This window comes from Berghia stephanieae, chromosome 5 (genome assembly GCF_034508935.2).
Source record: "Berghia stephanieae isolate SIO BIC M18660-M18661 chromosome 5, UCSD_Bste_1.3, whole genome shotgun sequence".
Classification (NCBI taxonomy): Eukaryota; Metazoa; Mollusca; class Gastropoda; order Nudibranchia; family Aeolidiidae; genus Berghia; species Berghia stephanieae.
In genome coordinates, this window is record NC_088364.1 from 4,570,284 (window position 1) to 4,579,162 (window position 8,879).

An 8,879-nucleotide genomic window follows, 5' to 3' on the forward strand; every position below is an offset into this window, starting at 1 on the left:
GACATTCATCCGTTTAAATATACGAGGACAATCTTTTGATGTGTCCGACTTTCTGCACTGGATCCATAAATTTATACCACAAGATGTACAGCGGACCTCCTTTTATCCATGCATATTGAAATTAAACACATTATTTCCCTTCATAGAATGACTGCACTCTAATGTGCACAATGCATCTTGATTTATGTTTACATGAAGCATCATTCAGTAGAAAAAAAGGTTCAATTAACTCTTTGTAGTCAGAGTATATGGAACATAGAACTAAAGGGATGTTCTTGAAGATGTGGAAAATATATATATAATTTGGTGGGAAACAGGACCCATTGCTTGCAATGGTTAAAAGAACAATAAACTTGAGCTTTTATATTACGCAATATCCACTAAACGTGCTCAAAGCGCTTTACAACGGGTCCCTGAATAACAGCAACACGTAACATGTAAAACGAGACATGATGCCTGTTAGGCGATATTACCATTTTTTCCGACAGAAATAACGTTGTTAGCGGCCAGGTACTCATTTTACGTCTGAGTACGATGAGAGAATGTGAGTAAAGAGCCTTCTCCAAGGACTCAACTATGTGTCGAGCGAGGCTCGAATCCAGGACCTTTCAATCCGAAAGCGAGTGTCATGCCACAAGACCACATGGCAGCACAAAGAGGAAAACTTACATTGTTTGGACAATTGTCGGACATGAGTGAGTGAGTGAATGTGTCAAAATCGATTACATTATCTTCAATTGATAAATGGTAATTTGGATTCAATGCTCTCCTACTACAGTTTGCAAGACTGCAGAAGGCGGAACATTTTATAGAGAACTCTTAGTAAATAATAGCTGAAGGCGACCTGCACCTATTTGCAGGTCTGATAACCCAATTCATTATAGGCTCATTGTTGTAATGGAAAACTAAAAAAATGACACAAATTAATGTCAATTCCACCAATGTTAAACTAGGCCCATACGTGGGTTTGGATGTCACCACTTAAAGTGCTCAAAGCGTTTTACACAGGGTCTTAAACAAACAGGACCACTTAACATGTAGGACGAGACATGACGCCTGTAAGACAATACTACATTTTCTTCGGACAGAGACAACGCTGTTAACAGCCACGCAATCATTTTATACTTGATTACGGTGAGAAAATGTGATCAAAGAGTCTTTTCCAAGGGCTCAACCATGCACTGCTCAGAACGGGAGGGAACCCTGGATTTTCCAATTCGAAGGCAAGTGTCATACCACTAGACCACATAGCCGCAATATCTTCATATGTTGCTGAGTGTCCAAGCATCCAGGGGATGACCCAATAACTAAAAAATGGACATGGCCTTGACATTGACTCTGTAAGCTTTGAAAACGGCAATATGTAGGGTTGAATCCAATTGCTTATCTGACATAAAACTTAAGCTGAAATAATATTTTCATTGATTCAAGATAATTTATATAACATTTTCAGCTTATAATTTTATTGCAATTTTCCTATTCAGTTTGTAAGATTCTTCATAAGAACAGCACAAAACTATATAGAACACCAAAAAAAAAAAAAAAAACAACTAAAAAAACCCCCAACAAAACTGTTCCCCTTCCATTACAAGAAGGTTCACAAAGGGACAAAACTGCTCAATTCTTCTATCGCGCTATCGGAGGTGTTATACCTGTGGTTTGGTGATGCTATTTTTACCTCTGCCTCGGCCACAAAAAGAGCAGTATCTACCAGTTGGTTTATTCTAAAGCTACTGCCCTCTTGGTGGCAACGACAGATCACAAAGTCGTTCTCTGTTTGGATTCATCATCATCAATCATCATCAATCATCATCATCATCATCATCATCATCATCATCATCATCATCACCATCATTTATACTACTACTACTACTACTACTACTACTACTACTACTACTACTACTACTACTACTACTACTACTACTCGTACTACTACTACTACTACTACTACTACTACTACTACTACTACTACTACTACTACTACACTACTACTACTACTACTACTACTACTACTACTACTACTACTACTACTACTACTACTACTACTACTACTACTACTACTACTACTACGACTACTACTACTACTAACTAATAATACTAATAATAATAATAATATAATAATAATAATAATAATAATAATAATAATAATAATATAATAATAATAATAATAATAATATGTAAAGTATTCTTCTATAGCGCTAAATGCCGAAGTCTCAAAGAGCTTTACAATACACACTTAACAAACAATAAACACACCCATACCGTACCAAACAGACACATACAACAGTCACAGACACTAACTATGCAAGTTTTACCAAATGAAATAAAAGTGACATTCAACAAAATGGGAACCAAAAAACTAAAACGAATTATTAACTCATCTACTCTGAGGATAACGCCTAGGAAAAATTTCTGGAAAAGATAGAGCAGTAAAGTTAGGTGCCCCAAACGTAAACAAAGGTCGAGAAGCACGTGGCAAACCACATGTTCCTGTCTTGACAGCTCACGTTCCAATGTAAATAATAGAAAAAAATAACCTTTAAAATTTGGCTGTTAGGTGGCAAAAGAAACACATATTCATAAATACTCGATCATGCATCAAATAATGTCTAGATATGGATATTTTATGGAACAAAAGGTAAAATTTTCTAAAATTTATCAAAAGTTACAGTCTATCTATTTTTAGACCAGAGCAAATTATTGCGCTGGTGTGAACAAAACGAGAATTATTCGGAGACTGATTTTCATAATAATTTAGCCTTATATTATTATTTCTGCAACTGTTAGATTTTATGTAAACATATTTTCAATACTGAAAGTGTATTGCCTACAACTCAAACTACAGAATTGGGAGACCTATATTGTGCGTAAATTATTCCGGTCCCTAACGGAAATCACTAGCAACTTGTTATTGTTTACGTTTGGGGCACCTAACTTTACTGCTCTATAAGCTTTCAGATTTTTCCTGAAAAATTGTGTATTCGATTCTGGCTCGAACGGGCAGCCAGTGTAGAATTCTGATCATAGGTTTTACACTTGTTTTCTCGTGTCGACTAATGCCCAGAACCATTCTGGCCGCCCTGTTCTGTACCTTTTGGAGTTTGCCAACTTTCTTGTCAGGAAGGCCCACCAACAGCGAATTACAATAGTCGAGGCGTGAAAGAAGAGAGCACAGAAGTAGTTGCTTTAAGCTGGTTGGATGGGAGAAACTGTTTCATTCTTTGCAACTTATGTAATTCAAAATGCATGGTCCTCACCATCTGATTAATCTGGTGTTCTAGACTTAAAGAGTCGTCCAGTATAAAACCAAGATTTTTTTTGCTCTATCAAGGAGACGTGGCTGTTTAAAATAGACATGCTATGTATACCGGTCTTCCTGACATTAGAGGGTGTACTCATAATAACATATCTGTTTTTTCTTTACTAAGTTTTAGTCTTAGAATGCATCCAATGAACATGGACGCGCAACACTGTTCCGCATGAAGCGAAGCCAAATGCACGCCAGAAGGGACGACAGGCTTTAACAGAAGTGTATCATCGGCATTAATGTGATAATTCACTCCATGGGACTCATTCGCGCGCCCAATGGGCATAGTGTACAGAGTATAGAGCACTGGACCTAGGACCGAGCCTTGTGGGGAAATCCAAGTTCAAAAATAAATCAATTGACTGCTTGCCACCAATAAAGACAGATTGTGTTCTATTTCTTAGATATCACTTAAACCATTGATGACGGTGCCACTGATTCCAAAATTCTCGAAAAGACTTACAAAGAGTGGTGTGATCTATTGTGTCGAAAGCTGCTGACAGGTCAAGTAAATTACTTCTTCTCTCTTCTTCTCTACTACTACTACTACTACTACTACTACTACTACCTACTACTACTACTACTACTACTACTACTACTACTACTACTACACTACTACACTACTACACTACTACTACTACTACTACTACTACTAACTACTACTACTACTACTACTACTACTACTACTACTCTACTACTACTACTATCTACTATACTACTACTACTACTACTACTACTACTACTACTACTACTACTACTACTACTACTAATACTACTATTGCTACAAATAATAATAATAATAATAATAATAATAATAATAATAATAATAATAAATAATAATAATAATAATAATAATAATAATAATAATAATAATAATAATAATAAATATATAATAATAATAATAATAATAATAATAATAATAATAATAATAATAATAATAATAATAATAATGGATTAACTGTCCTTTGATATTACGCTTCGTTCGCTACAAAGGGTTTATGATGGACATGTTGAACTTTGGTGATGCGATCCTTTGGCTACTATAGGCTACCAATGGTAGGGTTTTGATCTGTCATTGATAACCTATCGTAGGGATCACAACTTTTCCACTCCCCTTGTGACATTCATCCGTTTAAATATACGAGGACAATCTTTTGATGTGTCCGACTTTCTGCACTGGATCCATAAATTTATACCACAAGATGTACAGCGGACCTCCTTTTATCCATGCATATTGAAATTAAACACATTATTTCCCTTCATAGAATGACTGCACTCTAATGTGCACAATGCATCTTGATTTATGTTTACATGAAGCATCATTCAGTAGAAAAAAAGGTTCAATTAACTCTTTGTAGTCAGAGTATATGGAACATAGAACTAAAGGGATGTTCTTGAAGATGTGGAAAATATATATATAATTTGGTGGAAACAGGACCCATTGCTTGCAATGGTTAAAAGAACAATAAACTTGAGCTTTTATATTACGCAATATCCACTAAACGTGCTCAAAGCGCTTTACAACGGGTCCCTGAATAACAGCAACACGTAACATGTAAAACGAGACATGATGCCTGTTAGGCGATATTACCATTTTTTCCGACAGAAATAACGTTGTTAGCGGCCAGGTACTCATTTTACGTCTGAGTACGATGAGAGAATGTGAGTAAAGAGCCTTCTCCAAGGACTCAACTATGTGTCGAGCGAGGCTCGAATCCAGGACCTTTCAATCCGAAAGCGAGTGTCATGCCACAAGACCACATGGCAGCACAAAGAGGAAAACTTACATTGTTTGGACAATTGTCGGACATGAGTGAGTGAGTGAATGTGTCAAAATCGATTACATTATCTTCAATTGATAAATGGTAATTTGGATTCAATGCTCTCCTACTACAGTTTGCAAGACTGCAGAAGGCGGAACATTTTATAGAGAACTCTTAGTAAATAATAGCTGAAGGCGACCTGCACCTATTTGCAGGTCTGATAACCCAATTCATTATAGGCTCATTGTTGTAATGGAAAACTAAAAAAATGACACAAATTAATGTCAATTCCACCAATGTTAAACTAGGCCCATACGTGGGTTTGGATGTCACCACTTAAAGTGCTCAAAGCGTTTTACACAGGGTCTTAAACAAACAGGACCACTTAACATGTAGGACGAGACATGACGCCTGTAAGACAATACTACATTTTCTTCGGACAGAGACAACGCTGTTAACAGCCACGCAATCATTTTATACTTGATTACGGTGAGAAAATGTGATCAAAGAGTCTTTTCCAAGGGCTCAACCATGCACTGCTCAGAACGGGAGGGAACCCTGGATTTTCCAATTCGAAGGCAAGTGTCATACCACTAGACCACATAGCCGCAATATCTTCATATGTTGCTGAGTGTCCAAGCATCCAGGGGATGACCCAATAACTAAAAAATGGACATGGCCTTGACATTGACTCTGTAAGCTTTGAAAACGGCAATATGTAGGGTTGAATCCAATTGCTTATCTGACATAAAACTTAAGCTGAAATAATATTTTCATTGATTCAAGATAATTTATATAACATTTTCAGCTTATAATTTTATTGCAATTTTCCTATTCAGTTTGTAAGATTCTTCATAAGAACAGCACAAAACTATATAGAACACCAAAAAAAAAAAAAAAAAAACAACTAAAAAAACCCCCAACAAAACTGTTCCCCTTCCATTACAAGAAGGTTCACAAAGGGACAAAACTGCTCAATTCTTCTATCGCGCTATCGGAGGTGTTATACCTGTGGTTTGGTGATGCTATTTTTACCTCTGCCTCGGCCACAAAAAGAGCAGTATCTACCAGTTGGTTTATTCTAAAGCTACTGCCCTCTTGGTGGCAACGACAGATCACAAAGTCGTTCTCTGTTTGGATCATCATCATCATCATCATCATCATCATCATCATCATCATCATCATCATCATCATCATCATCATCATCACTCTACTACTACACTACTACTTACTAACTACTACTACTACTACTACTACTACTACTATACTACTACTACTACTACTACTACTACTACTACTACTACTACTACTACTACTACTACTACTACACTACTACTACTACAACTACTACTACTACTACTACACTACTACTACTACTACTACTACTACTACTACTACTACTACTACTACTACTACTACTACTACTACTACGACTACTACTACTACTAATACTAATACTAATACTAATAATAATAATAATAATAATAATAATAATAATAATAATAATAATAATAATAATAATAATAATAATAATAATAATAATAATAGTAAAGTATTCTTCTATAGCGCTAAATGCCGAAGTCTCAAAGAGCTTTACAATACACACTTAACAAACAATAAACACACCCATACCGTACCAAACAGACACATACAACAGTCACAGACACTAACTATGCAAGTTTTACCAAATGAAATAAAAGTGACATTCAACAAAATGGGAACCAAAAAACTAAAACGAATTATTAACTCATCTACTCTGAGGATAACGCCTAGGAAAAATTTCTGGAAAAGATAGAGCAGTAAAGTTAGGTGCCCCAAACGTAAACAAAGGTCGAGAAGCACGTGGCAAACCACATGTTCCTGTCTTGACAGCTCACGTTCCAATGTAAATAATAGAAAAAAATAACCTTTAAAATTTGGCTGTTAGGTGGCAAAAGAAACACATATTCATAAATACTCGATCATGCATCAAATAATGTCTAGATATGGATATTTTATGGAACAAAAGGTAAAATTTTCTAAAATTTATCAAAAGTTACAGTCTATCTATTTTTAGACCAGAGCAAATTATTGCGCTGGTGTGAACAAAACGAGAATTATTCGGAGACTGATTTTCATAATAATTTAGCCTTATATTATTATTTCTGCAACTGTTAGATTTTATGTAAACATATTTTCAATACTGAAAGTGTATTGCCTACAACTCAAACTACAGAATTGGGAGACCTATATTGTGCGTAAATTATTCCGGTCCCTAACGGAAATCACTAGCAACTTGTTATTGTTTACGTTTGGGGCACCTAACTTTACTGCTCTATAAGCTTTCAGATTTTTCCTGAAAAATTGTGTATTCGATTCTGGCTCGAACGGGCAGCCAGTGTAGAATTCTGATCATAGGTTTTACACTTGTTTTCTCGTGTCGACTAATGCCCAGAACCATTCTGGCCGCCCTGTTCTGTACCTTTTGGAGTTTGCCAACTTTCTTGTCAGGAAGGCCCACCAACAGCGAATTACAATAGTCGAGGCGTGAAAGAAAGAGAGCACAGAAGTAGTTGCTTTAAGCTGGTTGGATGGGAGAAACTGTTTCATTCTTTGCAACTTATGTAATTCAAAATGCATGGTCCTCACCATCTGATTAATCTGGTGTTCTAGACTTAAAGAGTCGTCCAGTATAAAACCAAGATTTTTTTTGCTCTATCAAGGAGACGTGGCTGTTTAAAATAGACATGCTATGTATACCGGTCTTCCTGACATTAGAGGGTGTACTCATAATAACATATCTGTTTTTTCTTTACTAAGTTTTAGTCTTAGAATGCATCCAATGAACATGGACGCGCAACACTGTTCCGCATGAAGCGAAGCCAAATGCACGCCAGAAGGGACGACAGGCTTTAACAGAAGTGTATCATCGGCATTAATGTGATAATTCACTCCATGGGACTCATTCGCGCGCCCAATGGGCATAGTGTACAGAGTATAGAGCACTGGACCTAGGACCGAGCCTTGTGGGGAAATCCAAGTTCAAAAATAAATCAATTGACTGCTTGCCACCAATAAAGACAGATTGTGTTCTATTTCTTAGATATCACTTAAACCATTGATGACGGTGCCACTGATTCCAAAATTCTCGAAAAGACTTACAAAGAGTGGTGTGATCTATTGTGTCGAAAGCTGCTGACAGGTCAAGTAAATTACTTCTTCTTCTTCTTCTTCTTCTACTACTACTACTACTACTACTACTACTACTACTACTACTACTACTACTACTACTACTACTACTACTACTACTACTACTACTACCACTACTACCACTACTACACTACTACTAACTACACTACTACTACTACTAATACTACTACTACTACTACTACCACTACTACTACTACTTACTACTACTACTACTACTAACTACTACTACTACTACTACTACTACTACTACTACTCCTACCATACTAACTATTGCTACAAATAATAATAATAATAATAATAATAATAATAATAAAATAATAATAATAATAATAATAATAATAATAATAATAATAATATAATAATTAATAAAATAATAATAATAAATAATAATAATAATAATAATAATAATAATAATAATAATAATAAAATGGATTAACTGTCCTTTGATATTACGCTTCGTTCGCTACAAAGGGTTTATGATGGACATGTTGAACTTTGGTGATGCGATCCTTTGGCTACTATAGGCTACCAATGGTAGGGTTTTGATCTGTCATTGATAACCTATCGTAGGGATCACAACTTTTCCACTCCCCTTGTGACATTCATCCGTTTAAATATAC